Below are 18,361 nucleotides of genomic sequence, written 5' to 3' on the forward strand. Positions count from 1 at the left end.
AGAGCTCTTTTGCTGGCTGGAGCATCCCTCCTAACACAGGTGGATTTGACAGGGGTTGATTGTGTCCCTTTATGCCACAGGTGTGATGTAAAGGGTAAAGTTGGTCAGGAATGTTCTGACTGTATTTATTCTCCCCTCCCCCCCCCCCCCAATGCAGATTTTTCTAACCTGAAATGTTTTGTGGAAATGTTTCGTTTTCAACAAACCTTTGCCAAAACAGAGGCAGGATTGTGATAAAACCTGCCTTGTTTCCTGCCAGCTCACTTGGTGGCCTGCTGCGGACTCAAGGGCTTCCAGGTTCCATGGCTCAGGAGCAGCCGTGCCATGCACACTCTCCCAGAGCTGGCAATTGGAAGCCCTGGGAACCCTAGCTCAGGCAAGAGCTCTCAGAACTTCTGGCTCTGCCCTGCTCTGCCCAGGGGATTCCAATAATTCCCAGGCACCACCTGGGCTGCCCGGTGAGTCTCCAGGAGTCAGAGCAGCCACCTGCTGCATTTCATAAAGAAAGGAAATTGGACTGATAGTTTGATTTTTCCTAAATGATAAATTTTTGATATTTTCTGTCTGCAGGAAAAATTGTATTCCAAATCAGAACAAAGACTTCTTTGAAATTTCCTACTTAATGGAAATTCTGATTTTTGATTAGCTCTGTTTGAGAGGCCACACCAGAAAGACTCAGGTCCACTGATTTCAACTAAGACTTGCCAGGCTGCACAACTGGCAGTGGTAACCTACTCAGCTCCCGGGTAAAGGGTAAGGAGGCCAGCTTAAGAAGCCTGAAAGTTGCACTGTAGAACATTCAGTGGGAAAGGCAAAGAGATATGAGTTTTCAGTGCAGACGACTTTTTTGTATGAGACAACTGATAATATTAAGTCTGGTATAAAGAACTTCCAAGAAAGACTTTCTGTGATAGAACTCTGCATGGGGAGCATTGAGGATACGGTAGTGACACCTTGTTCTTAAAATTGGAAAAATCAAACAGGATTTGTAAAGATCCAGGAAAATTTTTGAATACAGAACAAGAAGAATGGCTGAGACTGGTATATCTTCCTAGAGGAGAAGGAAGAGAGATGCGGTTATCTATAAATAGCTTCCTTAAGGAAATTTTTGCAATAGGAGGATACTGGGTCTGTATTTGTATTATAATCCACGTTGTAGCCCTTTACTAACCATTCCAAAAGCAATGGTAATAAAATTCTTGAGATTCCAAGATTTAATATTTACCAGTGAAGTGTCCTTTGTACCTCCTAAGGTAAAAATAATATTCTTATCTGATGTCTAGAATAGTGGAAGCAGTAGTGCAAACAGGTGCGTATGTTTATAACATGTTGTCTAACTTTGCTGTTCATCTTTTCCTGGAACTGTACTGGTGCTGGACCAGTAGTAGGAAAAGTGAATAATTCCTAGACTAGACATGCACTCAGAAGAAAGATGCAGTTTATTCCAGTAAAATGACTAGGGCAAGGATTTTCCTTTACTCTATGGTATCTTGCAATCCTCAGAATTATTTACGGGAATCAAATTAAATTATTCTGTACCCCCAAACAATTTATAGCTTACCTGTATCTTCTGGCAATCAATATGGATCTCCACAATTCACTTGTGAGTGCAGCAGACCACCATGTGTTGAACCTAGCAGAGAGGAGCAGATCTGAACTTGAAAAGATTGCTCATGTTTTTAACATCTTAGATCAACTTAAAGATAGTTTACAAAGAAAATATACCAATGTTTTAGAAAGGCTGTTGTAAGAGAATGTGTTTCTAGTTTATAATTGTGATTTTTAAAAATTTAAGGATGTGCTACAAACTCGGGCCCCAGTTCTGTTAATACTTATGATCATGCTTAACTTTACATACATGAGTAGTGCTACTGAAGTCATGGAACCACTCATGTGTGTAAAGTTAAGTGCTTAAGTGTTTGCAGGATCTGGAAGTTAACAGCCTACATTGGTTCACTAATTAAAATGTTGATGTTGGGAGGAATGTTTGAGGTCTATCCCAGGTTATTGTTGGAATGTTTCTGAGTGGATGGCACCAGCTAGTTGGCAGGCTACCAAAGAAAAACAGTTTTCTTGTTAAGATGTGTTTGCGCTTTTATAGGCGATGTATGTAATCCTTCTGCCAGATGAAGTCAGCAGCAACAAGAGCCGGGTTCAATATCTAGGGGTTCCTCTCAATGCTACAAAACAGAACTGCCCCTAGCCCCCCCATCCATTAATCTGGAAAAACTTACCACCACCCTTGGGCACCTCTAAGCGGCAAGACTTCCCCACTTGCAGGCACTGAGTCTGTGTATAACAAACAAGAACTTTTAATAAAAGGGAATGGGAACACAGCATTAGTTTGGAAAAACACTATGACCATATTTGAAAATGTGATTATAAGCCAACCCCACCCCATAATGCATTCAGCAGTGTCCTTTGTCTTAGTTTCCCACCTTTTGGTGTGAAAGTCCAACAAACAAATGTCCCTTTAGCACAACACTCCCTTCTCCCTCCACTGCTCCCCACTCACTGTTAGCTGTCCTGGGTCGGCAAAGACTCAGAGTTCTAAAGTGCATTCATGTGCGTTCACTTCCTACCCCTGGAGGGAGGGGAAGCATTGACCAATGCCTCAGCTGCTGCTGACACTTCTGCAACCGATGCACAGTTGCCATTATTCTCTCTGCCGTTGTTGCTTGCTGCTGCCGTCATTCACTCTGGCACCGTTGCCATCGTTCACTCTGGCACTGAGGGCTGCTGCTGCCGCCGTTCACTCTGGCGCTGCTTCTCTGCTGCCACTTGCCACTCTCTACAGTGCCACATTCTGATGTTTCACCACTTAACCTAGCTCTCAGTGGTTTCAGTTCTCTGTAATTTAAGTGAGTAGTGAGGAACATCACTGTTAGTGTAGGCTGGGCAGTCTCTTTCACTGCAGCGCTGTCTCGCAGAAGGCCTAAGGCTCAGCAGCCAGACCTGGTTATCAATAATTTCGGTTCGAATGAGCACTGAACAAAACAATGACTGACAATTGAGACTAATCAGCTCTGTCTTTAAATAGCGGAGAGGTGGAAGGTCAAATGGTGTCTAGGACTCTGAGGCAGAGCCCACACCACCAGGTAGCAACACTGTCCCCTCTCCCTAAGAAGCCTGGCATTTTCTTTAACAACTCTGCATCTTAGGCCGGGGATGGTGGGGACTGGTGTCCAAAGTCTACCAGCTTCCACATGCTGCCCACCATTGCTTGCTAATAACAGGCATTTGGTGAGGGATCAGTTAAATCCACTTTACAGGCAGCCAGAGAATGCCTGAGCCAGTGCAGAACGTGTGGGCGTATTTTTAGGAAGGACTATGGTACCTTTATAGCACTCTGTGAGCAGCCAGTGGCAGTGGAACCCCTACAATTCCAAGTCAGATAGAAGTCTTGCCTCTTAGAGGTGCCCAGGGGTGGTGTTAAATTTTCCCAGATTAGTGGAGGGGGTGTGAGCTCTGTTTTGTATTGTTAAGAGGAACCCCTAGATATTGAACCCAGCCCTTTTTGTTGCCGACTTCATCTGGCAGAAGGGTTACATCAGTATCCCTCACAAACACATCTTGAGTAAATCATTAAGTTGGGAAAACAATTTAGTTATATTTATGGGAAATCACAATCTGTATAATGACTCTACACATGTTAGATGTACAAACTATAAAGGAGAAACACAATGAAAATATTGGCAATTAAATGATACCCTGGTGCAGAACAATGAAGGTCGAGCTGCAAATTTAAATGAAAGATTCTGGAATATGTAAAATTAAACTTTATGGGATATGCTTGTAATGCTACTGTATCAATTCGAAGATAATTTATTGGAAATGGTGAGCAATTTAAAAGAAAGACTGTTTGAAAGAATTGCCTTCCTTGAAAGGAAAACTAAAAGACTGGAGGCTCTCCTGAAGTGCAGGAAAACAAAAGCAATATAGAATGCTAATATATGTAAGGGAAGAACTCAGTACATTGCTGTGTGAACACTTAGTGGCCAATAAAGCTAGTCAAAAGAGCTTTATTTGAAAAGGGCAATAAAGCTGACAAGATTTTGGCTTATCTGCTTAAAGGAGAACTCATAAGAAATATATTTGTCAAATTAAAACCAAAGAGGGTATGAAGCAAAATCTAAGAATTATTAAATGAGCTTTTTGGGATTTCTAGGCTAATTTACATACCCCACAATATGTAACTATCTCAGAACAGATACAACATTATTTAGAAAAACCAAAACTACCTATCGTCTCATCAGAAGATACAATTAGGTAAAGGGATATCCTGTGCTAAAACTGAAATTGAAAGTGTTGTAAACAGCCTAACTTTAGGAAAAATCTGGGGACAGATGGCTATAGCTACATTTTAAAAAACTTTCCAGCAGTAAAAGCCCCTTTATTGAGTAAGAGCTATTGAAAACTATACGAGAAAAGGGAGTTTCCCAGGACTAATGCATCGTGCACATATAGGAGAAACACATAGTTGGGTATGAATCCCTGTTTTGATCAATTGCCCTTTTAAATACAGACATTGACATTTATGCCAAAACACTTGCAACAAAATTAGAGACTGAAATTAAGCCATTGATACATAAAGTCCAAACAGATTTTATTTATGGAAAGCAGTCTTCAGACAATCTGTGAAATCTATTCAGCCCTGTCAAAGAGAAAGGAACCTGCCTTATTACCTCATGATTTAGAGAAAGTATTTAACTAGATCAACCAATAGACTGTCTTGAGCAAAATAGATTTAGTTCCAAATTTAGGAAACAGATACCTTATATTTAATCTCAAGAGATATCTTATTAAATTGCTCCCTTCCTAAAGAAATACTTCTGAAAGAGGGAACAGGATAAGTACAACGTCTGACCACTTCTGATTGACCTAGTAATAGAAGTGCTTGACAAAAAGTTGGAGCTAATGGGTGTATTACTTGGCCAATAATTTAGACCACAGAACATAAAACAATCCCTTTTTCAGAGGCGCTACCTAATCGTTTACACAATCCTTTATCTTCAACAGCTGCAGTTTTACAGGAATTAGTTTTAGCCAGATACCGATCTACAGAATGAATATTCAAAAGACAAAATTACAAACTATATTGATGAGCAAAAGAAGTTAGAGAACCTTATGTCAGGCTTTTTAAAGTATCTACAAAACTAAAATCTTTAAGTGTACATGTAACCAATTCAGTAGACTTGCTCTGTTAGACTTTTCTTCCCATCTTACAGAAACTTCAGGAGGAATTTAGAAAGTAGAAAAAAGTATGAAAGTTTGATAGCTATAGGAATAATGAAATGAGATCATATTCTGGAATCCTGTTATTTGAGGAGAACTCTACATTAAGTCGTAGAAAGATTCTGTAGACTCATGAGACATGCTGGAGAAAATGAAATACAGAAGGGAATTTACAACATATTATTTGGTTGTAGACCAAAATAATAGGTTGTAGTGACAAAAACAGTAACTGATACTGAAAGTGATGTTGAAAACAAAAGTCTTGAGTTCTTCCCCTAGAAATATTATTTGGCATAGATAACACAGAAAAATACTAAATGTTCAATCATGAAAGCACTTTAGAATGCTTTTCTTGGCAGGGAAACCTATTGTAGTGAAGACATGGAAGTCACTGAGCCAGATCCCTGGTTATGATAGCTCAGGAGGTGGTGCAAATATGTCATAGAGCCCTCCTTTATACTCTCCTGATCATAGCCTGGCTGTGTGCCATGCTAGCCCTTTAAGTGTTAGTTTAGTTAGAACAGGTTCTGCTGGCTGCAAGGGAACCCCTGGTGCCCCGCAATGCACCATCCATGCCTTCTGATGGAGCAGCGTGGAGACAGTGATGTAGGAGCCACTATGTTGACTCTACACCATCAGAGGCTCCCTTATGTTTAGGTGATCTTGCAGTAGCGAGATATGCTGACTTGGGGCCGCTCTGCACTGGCAGTATGGCAAAAGAGGACCGAATAGGGCCAGTAAGCCTGCCTGCTATAGTGATGAATAGAATGGTGTATGACATGCAATAGAAATGGACAACTAGGTTTATTTCAAAACAAAAGAATATGAAAGTTGTGTGGTCACTGTTCAGAAATTACACATTAGCCTTCAAGCTTGAGGGGATCTAGAGAAAAACTGACAATTTGAGCTGAAACTGGACTCAGTTTAACAAGTAGTGGTAGAGTCTGTGTGTTAGTAGAGAAAGGTGTAATTCTTTTGTATGCTCAAATTACCCCTATGTTCTGTGCTGCACAGAGCTTCTGGTTGGGGCAGCTCAGGTGGGGGAGCTTTAGGGAGCCTGTTATGGCTTCCTGATCCTCAGTGCCATTCTGTGCCAATATCAGCCCAGTTTAGGTTAGGGAATCCTGGGGTCTGCTGTAACTCATGCCAACTGGCAACAGTACCCAGGGACCACACACCGGCATGAGATAGTCTGAACACAGCAACTCTAGCCATGCCCCTCCTGCCCCCAGCATGCCCCTCCTGCTGCAGCCAACTGGGGAGCAGGGTATAGCACCTGGGCACACCAGCTGAAAGTTTCAAAATACCAGGAGAATTTTTAGCTGAACAAATCTGGCTGCTTTTAGGCCCCTTTGAGCTGTCACAGTGGCATAAATGGGCTGGGATGCAACCAGGATTTATTAATAGTATGTTTCCAATATGATGCATTGATATGCGTTCAGTAAAAAGCCCCGTAAATATTTGCATAAGGAAATTCGTCTACTGCTGAGAAGGGTTGGCAGGTTTGTACTCTGAACAGGATAGTGTCCTTATCTGTGCTGGTTTTTCCTCTGAATGTTCACTTCTGTTTTCATTTTAGCTACATTCAGCCAAGTGTCTTCAAGTCTTATACGCACCCCATTGGACTGGGCTTCAGAGCTGAAGGTGCCTGGCTGCATGCGGTTAAGCTGAGTACAGCAAAGCTCTTTGGTAAAAAAAATCAAGCAATAATGGCCTTATGACCTCCTAAATGGTATTATTATGTGTATTATCCATGATAGACATGAATTTGAAAATTTCCACCAAAACCAAATTTGGTAAATTATCATAACCGCAGCAAAGCAGATCTGCTTACAACATAATATGTCTGTCTGAGACCAATGGGTGCTTCATTTGACCTTGATGGATTTGTAGAGTACAAGGAAATAACAAAGGGCCAGATTCTGGTGTAAATGGGCAAAACTCCACTTATGTCAATGGAGTTGTACCGATTTACACCGGTCAAGAATGCTATCCATGGACTAGTGTAACCAGACTTGGTCTGAGGCCACTGGTACAGCATTTAGAGACTCAGTTCACTTTCAAAGTGATGTGTTAGACTAATAGACTTGATTGATCTGTAAGAGTTACTCTTGTGCTTACACTGAACATAAAATAACACTATTGTGGTTTCAGATTACTTTCTCCCATATTCTGATCTGTATGTATGCTCTGTATGTGTGTGTATATATTTACATATATTTTATTTCCCTTCTGACACCCCTTCCTATGGACTTACCAGTCTGACACCCCTTCCTATGGACTCTCATGTTTGTGGGGAGTTGAATCCTCACAGGATTCTGTTTGAGTTCACTGGACAAAATTGCTGCTGGAGCTGCACCAAGTCTTACTTATTTGCTGTGGGACGGAGAGGAGCAACATCTTCTCGCGGCTGTGGTGGTGAAAATCAATTGCTGAAGGAGCCAAGTGAAGAACGGGGTCCAAAGCATGGAATGAGACTATCAGGCCAAACAGGCCCATATATATCATCATGTTATCTCTTTCATTAAAGATTCCACTTTTTTTACCCTTTCATCAGAAGCAAACATTGTCCCCCAGCAAGAACATATCAGCTCTGTAGCTGGGACGACTTTTGAGGTGGGTGAGAGAGAGAGAGGAAAACGCTCCTTTCCATGTTTACCAACTGGCCCAGGGACCTAAAGAATGATCTGATCCTGCTGGTCATGAGACCAATTGATGAATGAGAGGGAAGAATAATAGGCATACGTTTGTCTTTATAACCACATGATATAGTAATACCTGTGAAAACTGCAATTAGCATTATTATTACTTATTTGTATTATGGTAGTGCCTGGAGGCCAGGGTTCCATCATGCTAGGCAGAGTACAAACATATAACGAAGAGCCAGTTCTTGCCCCCAAAGAGGGTATAATCTATGCAACTTTGTTCCCTACACTTGTATTCTGTCAACTAATCCATCTGCATCCTGACACATTCCAATTCTCTAAATAGCTTCAAATCCCCATTTTTTAAAACAACCCAAGAAAGGAACTTTTACTTGTTCCTTCTCCATGTATAATCCCAATCACCAACATGCAGATGCAAAATTACATTGGCATGGGAGTAGAATGGGCAATATTCAGTCCTGTATGTGTATAGATGTGAATTCATAAAGTGATTTGATGGCATCAGAACTAGAAATGGGGGCTTTACACCACTGGAAGAGGAAGATTCCCTTCTAACCCTGTAAGGTTCTGAGATACTGAATTCTAAGTCCTTGATGCGATTATCTCTAAGTAGAGGTTTCTGTCTAGTTAGAAATGTTCAAAATTCATCGGTCAGACTATGCCTGTCATTTCAAGCCCCTTGTAATTGGCAATAATAGCAACTAAGGCCCTGATCCAGCGTAGAACTTAAGTACATGTTCAACTTTAGCACTACACACCTGCTTAAAGTTAACATGTGCTTAAGTGCTTCATGCCTTGGGGTTCAGGCAGCCTTGCTTCACAGGCAGACAGTTATGAACATTACCAATTTTAAAAAATGTCTAAGTCTTTTCTTAGAAATATGGAGAGAGATGGTGGTACAATGTAGTAAAAATATTTTGTCAGTCCTCCTTTGGGATAACATTTATAACTCATTCATAGCTTTGCTGTTAATCAGTAATAGGAAAATAAAATGTTTGAAATAAGATACTTCTGAAATCTTATTTTGGATTTCTTTTGACTAACAATTAATAATCATATACCATCTTTTCATACAATACTACAAAACTTATTTAACCTCTTTCACTCCTTCTTTATCATCTCTACATTACTCTTTGATTTTGTTCATTTATTGCATTCCTTCTTCCTAAAGTACCAGTTTATGTCATGCTCATCTCTTTGTTCCATTTCCTTCCTTTTCTTTATTCTTTGAGCCCAGTCATTGTGCTGGGTATTGAACAATGCATATTGTAGAAGAAGACATGTCCCATGACTCCAGGAGCCTTCACTCTATTTCAACAGACAATGCAGTTCAGACACATGATTCACAAGATAATCAGAGAGTGGAAAGTTCAGTCTCAAAGCAGTTTGAGGCTCATGAATTTTAAAATGATCTTTGGAGGGCTATCATTACATGGTTTCACAAAAGTAGTACAAATCCCTCGAGCAGGGATTTGAACAGAGAGAGACATGGCTTGGTGCACCAGGAGGGAGTCAATTCTAATCAAATAATGCAGAATGGAAGTCGGCATAAAAGTGCTAGTTATGGAGAGAGGGGTAGGGAGTGGTGCAGAGGAGGCTTGCGCTAAGCAGAGGAAATAAGCATCTAATTAGGGATTCATAGGCTGGAAGGGGCCATTGTGATCATGTAGTCTAACCTCCTGTACATCATAGGCCATGGAACTTCCCCAAAGTAATTCCTAGAGCATATCTTTTAGGAAAACATCCAATCTTGATCTAAAAATTGTCAGTGGTGGAGAATCCACCATGACCCCTGGCAAATTGTTCCAATGGTTAATTACTCTCACTGTTAAAAATTTATGCCTTATTACCAGTCTAAATTTGCTAGCGTCTACTTGCAGCCATTAGTTTATGTTATACCTTTATTTGCTAGATCAGTGGCTCTCAAACTTTGTTTTTCGCGGATGACTTGAAAATTGCTGAGGGTCTTGGCGGACCACTTAGTGATCTTTCCAAATGTTGTTTGTACCATTAGCTAACTATTGTAAAGCGCTTTGGATAAAAGCACTATATAAAAAAAACCCTTAATAACATTTTTTATTCTACAAATAAAAGCACACAACTCATATTTTAATATCAGTAGTCTTACCTTTCTAATGTGATGGATGTGCCCTCTCTCCCATGCCGAGGCAGCCCCCAAGCTGGGCCTGGGAAGGAGGGGTGTCTCTCCTTCTCTCCCACACCACAGCAGCCACAGAGCTGAGGCTGGGAAGGAGGGCCATCTCTCCCTGGCAGCCGCAGTCCTGGAGCTGAGGAAAGTCACCACTTTCTCTGGCTGCTGCAGCCCAGCACATCCCAAGTTCCCGCACCAAGTGTTTAAGTTTTAAAGCTTTATTAATAAAATAACAGCGGAGAGTGATGGGTGCTCCCCATGTTACTTAGAGGAAGGAAGGAAGTGTTAGTGCCCCAAGCCCTAACCCACTTTCATACTTACACATGCTTTACCCGAGGCTGGCCAAGCCTGGGTGTAATGTAAGAAGAAGAGGAGGAAGGTTGGCCAGGAGTTTTGTCCTGGGCCCAGGTCGTTTGGGGTCCTTTGTAATTTTTGAATTGCTCCAGCCCTTAGGAGGGCTTTTAAATCCAGGGTTTTTGGGGGGGAGTTTTGTTTTGCGACTTTTGTTTTTGGTGTTTTTTGTACCAGTTTAAACTGGCTTTTTGTGGTTTTTAAAAAAAATTTAAAACACACCAGCTCCAGGGATGCGCAGCTCTGCCTCCCCTCCCCTTGTTGTTTCTCCACCAAAACTGTGACAGATTTTTGTTACAATCTGCCTCAGGTATCAGGTGATCAGGCTAAGGCCACAGGCTGTATGCACAGTTGGAGTAGGAGTGGAACCAGGTGATCTGAAGGTTTTTCCTGGGGACTGAATGCAAATGCAAAACACTGTTTGCTGGAGCTGTGTGAGTGTGTGTGTGAGTGAGAAGCAGCAAAAAATACCACAAAAGCATACAGAGAAGGCAGCAAGAAAGCTTGACAGACAGCGAGAGAAGCACTTTCAGCTTTTTCTCAGGGTCATGCTACGAGAGAGAGCTTTCAGGTAAAATGCTGGCTGGAAAGAGACTTGGAACTATGAGCAAAGAAACTGTCTCTGGTTGTTTGTTTCCCACCATGTTCAGGGAAATAGGATATTCTTTATAAATAAACAGGACAACATCAAAGAAATACCACACCACAGCATCATTTTCTCCCCAAAAGGAAACAACTCGCAAGGCCCTGAATATTGGCTAACCACTCAGGTCAAAACAGTCTCCTACACAGACTGCCACTTCTGGACCAGAACCACACACAGAATGTTGGGACTACATTGTGATGGAAATGTGGGATGACCAGCAATGGACCCAGAGCCTTTGTATAGGGAAAGTAACTTTCCTGGAGCTGTGTGAGGAGCTCATGCTGGCACTTGAGCACCACGTCTGTCAAATGAGAGAAATGCAGTAATGGTCCAGATGCATGTTGCTATCACCCTGTGGACGGTGATTAGATATCTGTGGTAATCTGGGGTTGGCACAGTAGTTGTGGAGGTTTGCAAGGCAATTATCACTCTACTGCAATCCTGCATCCCTGTAATATTACGGGTTTAACAGATGGGATTCCTGGATTGTGCAGGTAATATTGCTGGCACACATACACCCATTTTATGCCTTCCATTTGGAACAAGTGAGTATATTAACAGGAAAGGATACTACTCTGTCATTATGCAGGCCTATGTGGACCACCATTACAGACTCATGGACACCTATGTGATGCTGGTAAACCAGGTGCCAGCTCTTGTCAAGTCTGTAGGCCTCAGCTGAGCACTGACAAATTCATAGCTGGAAACCAGACCAGCTCACCCATATGTTAGTAATGTTCAAGGTAGATGTTAGACTTGTAAGGATATGTTGAGACGCTAAAAAAGTCTTGTCATTTGCTGTGTGCATTGATCTTACTTGTAATGTCTGTATCTCATGCTATAAGGTAATATTAAAGTTTTGCTTTATAATTGTAAAAATGCCTGCTCTGAACTTGTGAACTCAGATAGGAGGAATGGTTCCCCAGGACTACCAAAACTAAAGCTACCCGCATTGTCTTTAGTGTGAGATACAAATTGATCTGGGAGAAGTGACTGGGGTCTTGAGACTGGGAGCAACCTGAATCTTTTGTGATTTTTGGTGAAAGTGACCATTTATCACTAAGTCCAGCTTGTCTGGGTGGCAAGAGAGAATGCCCAAGGGGATTCTGTGACTCGATGATAAGACTATTACAATGATCCAGGAGTTCACATTTTTTACTGGGTTGGTGAAATCTAATAATCGACCATACCACCAGTTTGGGGTGTCTGCCCTGCTTTTTGATAGTCTGTCCTGAGGTTGGCACTCACGGTTGTGAACCTCTCCAGACAGCTTGACAATCTACATAGGATACACTTTTGGGGCAGCACCAGATTTGGAATTGCTTTTCTTAGCCCTGCTGTAGCTCACCCTGAGCACCTTTATATTTTCCCTGCACTGCTGTCCTCTATAGTTGATCCCATGACTGGCCAGCAATTTCCAAAGCTATGTTTCATATTTTTAGGCATTCCTCTCTGGGTCCCAAAGTCAAGGGTTTTGCTTCCTTTGGCCCAAAGGTTCACCAAGAGTTTGGTATTGGCTACTAGCTGAGTGGCTGCATCCTGATACATGGTCTTCTTTCTGGGCAATCTTCTCACCCTACATGACCGAAGCTGAAGATATTGCAATGTGGGGCCAAGGACACTGAGTAGAACTATATGAAGGTCAGTAACTTGCAGTCAAGAGACAGAGAACAGGTAGATTGCAAGATAGGATACGGGATTGGGTGCTCTGGGGACTTGTGAGACGAGACTGGTGGACCATCATCTATAAATTGTTATGATTGATTATATCTGCTCCTTTCACTGAAGACATCTTGCATAACCAAAAAAACAAGACAAGCTAACTTGTGGTTTGCCCTATACTGCAGGGTGTGGTGGCTGCCCAGTGCTGTGGCATCACTATGGAGTGCTGATGTCTGTATTAACAAGCAAATTTATTATTATGACTCACAATGAATTTTTTCTAGTGAAGACAAAGCCATATATGATGGAAATGGGTTTTTAAAAGTTTAGATTTATAATTTTGAGAAGGTCCTGTTGTGTCATGTTCTGTAACTTCCTCACCCATGATTGATTCCATACAGGGTCAGATCCTTAGGTCTAGGCAACTTCAGGTTTCAAATTACAGGACCTGATTAGGGCAGGAGGGAACAAAAGTAGTTTAGAGCCACCTTATGCTCCTTCATTCTGGAGGCCAATTAGTCCCAAAATAAGGTAAACTACGCTCAGGCCAGTAACATTATCACTGCAGTGAGGGTGGGGGTCACAGATTATGTGACTTGTTCTTTTTAAAGCTCATAAACTGCTGCTTCACTCCACAACTTTGGGAAATGTAACTGTAGCCCTCTCTCCCCCTATTCAAATTATCCAGGGGACCCTCTAATCAGCATGTGACTTCATTACAAACCACTGGGCTGAGTGGTCTGTCAAGGCTGAGGCATTTTGGCTGGTCAAGGTGTAGAAGATTGCTCTGTTGCTGCCCATATTATACCTGTTCTGTGGATTGATGATTTCTAATTTCCATGCTGTTGATATGACATCTTTTACAAGCAGAAAAGTCAATTTTTAAAGGTTCCTGTGCTCAAATCTCTCTAGGTGTTTGACAGCCTACTTTTCAAGATGCAGTAAGCTTTAAACTTCATATCTTTGTTTCCCGTTGGAAATCCTATTGAGTATTGGTTACCAGGATATCAAAATATCAAACAACAAAATATTCAATACTTGACCTGCTAGTGTGAGTGATTGCAGGTAGGAGTGTATATATGACAGGTAACTAAGGCAACATAACGCCTAGGTCAGATCATGCTAGTTATTTTTGTATTTAGACAAAGTTTGCATTACTAATCCACGCTCAATGAAATGTACACAAGCCTCACTGTGACTGATTACTCAAGCTATCTTAGTCATGAACCCATGAGTCCTCTCTCTCTTCCCCTCCCTTACCCCTTTTTCCCTCCCCCAAAACACTGCTCTATAAATCACTTAGTTGCATGATGGTCTGTAGTTCCTTTTATCCTCCCTTGTCTCTCTTTAACTGTGGAAACCATAGTTGCCACACAGTTTAGTTCTCCCATCTTCAGAGACCTAAGCAAAGTTTCTATTTGTTGCTCCTGTTTTTCCTGGATATTACTGTGATGCTGGCAGACCAGGTGCCATCTCATGCCAAAATCCCACACCAATTTACTTGTGTATTAGTGTAGATGAAAGTGATAATTAAATGTTTAAAAGTGTATTTTGGTATTTAAATTTCATGAAAACTAATGGGAGGTTACTTACTATATCCCATTATAATGTAGTAGCAAAGAGTTACATTGTGTATACCTCTGTAACTAAATAACCCATCAACTGAGAAAGAAGCCTTGTGAATGGAAATGAAGAACTTTGCTGTTAAAGTGCTAATTTCAGAGCAAGTTGTCATTGTTTGTGATGACTGGAGGTCAGATGCATTCCTCACTCTCCATCATCAAAGGAAGAGCCCATGTGGGTAGTGATCCCGTCAGCTTGTTTTCTGTGAGGAGAAGCTGTAAGTGTGGATTGAGGGAAAGACCCTTCATCTTTGGACTGTTTGGATTCTAACAGGGTGGAATAACTGAATGAGAAGACTGAGATCCCCAGAGTTATTCTTGGTAGCCCTGAGAGACTTTTGGAAACTGGCAGATTACTACATCTCTGCTACCATTTGTAATTACAGAGTGTGATTCACTGGTAGATATATTTTACCTGCTTTAACCTCTCAATAACTCTCATTTTCTTTTCTCAGCAAATAAACCTTTAGTTAATTTACTATAGAATTGGCTACAAGTGTTGTTTTTGGTGTAAGATCTAAGATACCAGTTGATCTGGGGTAAGCAACTGGTGTCTTGGGACTGGAAGCAACCTAAATGTGGTGTGATTTTTGGTGTAAGTGACCATTATCACTAAGTCCCATTTGTCTGGGTGGCAAGAGAAACTGGAGTGCCTAAGGGGACTGTCTGTGACTCCATGGTAAGATTAGTGTAGTGCTTTGAGGGTTCACATTTTGTTTCTGGGTTAGTGAAATCTAATTATAGAACATACCACTAGTTTGGGGTGTCTGCCCTGCTTTTGATAGTCTGACTTGAGCTAGTACTCACAGTCATGAACCACTCCAGACAATGTGACAAATACTCTACTTGTTGGAGAACCTTGGAATTTCATTGAGGCATGTAGTATATGCAGAATCATAAAAAATATGAGAAAATATGCAGTTATTTTCTCTCATTTCCAAGATCTCTATAAGATGATTTAGAAAGCTGGAAGAGTTGATGTTACAAGGAAAAATTAAAATAGGCAACTATGTATAGTTTGGCTTTTCACTTTCAGCTGGGGTTCCACATGAGCTCTGCTGGCATGGACTGCCCAGACCAGGCACCAAATCAACACGTTATCTGCTTCCCCTCAATTGGCTAGCCCTGCTCACTTTTGGGCCTGGGCCACCTGACTTGAGGACTATCAGCAGAACAAAGCTTGTCTGCAGCTTAAACCAGTGCCCCCCTACTCCAGGAAGACTTACTGTTGGAATGAGTCCACACTCAGGGAATAAAAATCTGGCCCTGGGACTCCTCATCAAGAATTAGTGGGAAAAGATGGGCTAGAAGAAAAGTCCTTAACATACCAGTTTGCTAAATGATTTTGCAGTACATTAGGTCTGACTATAAATATTGCTTCCCTGGGTCACTATAAGGTTTTTTCAAAGGATTAAAAAACCAAATCTATTAGTGGATGCAAGCACAAACTTTCTCTCAGGCCTTCAGCTAAGTATAAAAGAGGACAGATAAAATGGTGGCACAAATCCCATGACTATTTTATGAAAAAATCTCAAGGGAAATATTAACTTTACATTGCAAATTCTCATGTTTAGTTATTTGGTGTGATCCAGTTGCCTTTAGTAACCTTTTGGGCAAAATTTTCAAATAGGCTTCAAAAATTGCAGCTGCATACTTTTGTGGACAAATGTCATTTTGCAAGAGCAAATTAGGTTGGGAAATGCTGAAAATTCAGTTGCTGAATAGCCACCAAAAAACAACCACCCCACAACAACTGGTTGGACTATAAATCTCAAAGGGAGCTTTGCTACACCAATTACTGGAATTACTTCATTCTCTTTTAGAGGTCAATCTGTATTCATCATTCACAAATAAGCATGATAAACTAGATGGAATTTACAGTTTTCCACAGGAGATTCTACATTTTTGTTGTACATCAGCAGAAAACCAATATGCTTTTTGTTTGAAAGCAGTCATCATAGTAAGCCTTTAGCAATAACTGCTAGGTAGCATTTATTGATCTTGAGAGGGCATATGACTTGGTTCTGTGGGAGCTGGTGTTTGGAGTATTGAGATGATGGAGATGATAGACGAGCTCTATCGAGGCTCAACAGCTAAGGTGACAACAATACATAGAATTTCAGGGAGTTTTGAGGTGATGGTAGGAGTGAGACAAGGCAGTGTGCTGAGGCCTCATCATTTTATTCTAGTTATGGGCTTAACTAGCAGGAAACCAAGCCGGTGGAGGCAGGGAAAACAAATATATGCTGCTGTCAGCCAAAAGGGCCAAATGATCAAAGAGGAATTGGTATCAAAGTGGGCATCTGTGTTTGAAGACCCATGATTTGGAGTTAAACACAAATTAAACTGAAGTTATGCAAGTAGGGAATGTGGAAGAAGAGCTGTTAATTGAAGTTGCAGGAGAGACACTGAATCGGAAGACAATTTGTGTACTAAGGAAGTAACTTTAGCGCCATTGTTGAGAGATCAGGGGAATTGAAGAGATGAACCCAATGTACATGGGTAGCAGTGAAAGAAGTAGCAGGAGTACCGCGGGACCAAGAATCAAGTAACAAACTAAAAGGGATAGTGGATGGTGCATGTATGTGTCCCCCCCTGCCTGCTCTGTCATTTGGAAATGGTGGGTCTTACGAAAATGGAAGAAAAGATGCAGGTAGTAGAAAGTACTCTGAGGTGAATGGCAGGCAAGCAGAGGGTAGACAGAGCATTCATGGAAGAAATTGGGGGAAATGAACGTGGGACTCTCAGTGATGGATGGGCTGGACATGTGATAAGAGCGGAAGAAGAACGATCAGCAAGAAATGATATGGAAGACCGAGGATACAATGAAAAGACTCTGTCAAGAGAGGTTTGAAGAGGAAAGGGTTGGCACACGAAGACTACAAACCTGTGCCATGGACCAGAAGGAGTGGCAAAGAATCATGGGCACCTCTGATTCCATGCAAGTGGGAAAAGGAGTCAAAAAAGTCTGTGGACTGGCACTCAAAAAACCCTAACCTCCTTGTCCCAAGCAGTGACAGGCACAGTGGACTGTAAATAGAGGCTAGTGCCCAGTGTCTACTTACCCATCCACAGACCACATCTATTGTAGGTGATGACCAGTAGCCTAGGTAACAGGGTTCAGCAACCTAGAATTTGGCATCATGCTGATCAATGAAAGCTAGATCATCTACAAACTGATTTTAGATGAGGTGCTTTTCCTTGCTCCTAGCTAGGCACTGGAATAACAATACATGAAAATGCTTTTCTCTGTCTTCAGCATTTCTTTGGGGTATGGCCTAGCCACACATTCATCACCTCCAGGGTTCCCAGAAACTATTTCATTCAGCACAGAGGGGCTTGCCTTGTGGGTAAGAGAGAAAGGCAACATATCACGAGTGCTTCATGTGCTACAGTCCGTCTCTAGTTCCAGTACCTTTTCAAGGCCTTACTCTTTCCAGCATTCTTTAGGCAAGGGCCTAGCTATCTCAGAAACCACTTCACTCTTCAGGCCATGATAACACTGCCATTAGTGGGGATGTTTCCACTTGACACAGTTCACATTGAAACTTGGGAGCCCAGAATTTACTCAGTGGAAGGCTGTTTGCTACAGGAGACAAGGATGAACCTAATCTTGCTACTTTTAGAGCAAAATGTAAGATTCCTCACCTTCTTGTACACCTTCCCTCAATAAAAGTTATCACAGGATAGTATAGTGAAATTTCTCTTGAATATAAACAATAGCATATGGATATAAAAATGCCATTGACTGTCCATGGGATCTTTAATCCTAAATCCCTTTAGAAAGTAAGATTTAGGCTCCTACATCAGTTATCTATCATTGAGCACCGCAGTGCCTAAATACCTTTAAAAATTTGGGCCACAGCATCTTAGAAATGCCTAGAGAGATTTGTGAGTAAATCTCAATGAAGTAGTTTGAATATATGGTTTGATAGACACAAACTTGTATCCTAAGGTTTCAGTAGCTTCCCTAGTGTAAAACATAAATAATTTATGTAGCTAAAATCTTTCTTGTGTCTAACTTAAC

The 18,361-nt window shown here is 41.4% G+C and overlaps 1 protein-coding gene and 1 long non-coding RNA gene across 6 annotated transcripts in view; one reads left to right on the plus strand and one right to left on the minus strand.

Annotated features, from left to right (window-relative positions):
- LOC117878197 overlaps positions 1-18,361 on the minus strand; it is a 128,259-nt gene that overhangs the window by 75,022 nt on the left and 34,876 nt on the right. For all 4 annotated transcript variants that reach the window (XR_004645918.1, XR_004645919.1, XR_004645917.1 and 1 more), the window contains one exon: positions 1,562-1,633. This is a non-coding gene — a long non-coding RNA (uncharacterized LOC117878197). The remainder of the gene's footprint in view (positions 1-1,561; positions 1,634-18,361) is intronic.
- Positions 1-18,361, plus strand: part of IL15 (interleukin 15) — a 65,958-nt gene that overhangs the window by 34,088 nt on the left and 13,509 nt on the right. The gene's annotated exons all lie outside the window — the stretch shown is intronic.

The sequence above is a fragment of the Trachemys scripta genome, chromosome 5 (assembly GCF_013100865.1).
Source record: "Trachemys scripta elegans isolate TJP31775 chromosome 5, CAS_Tse_1.0, whole genome shotgun sequence".
Classification (NCBI taxonomy): domain Eukaryota; kingdom Metazoa; phylum Chordata; order Testudines; family Emydidae; genus Trachemys; species Trachemys scripta.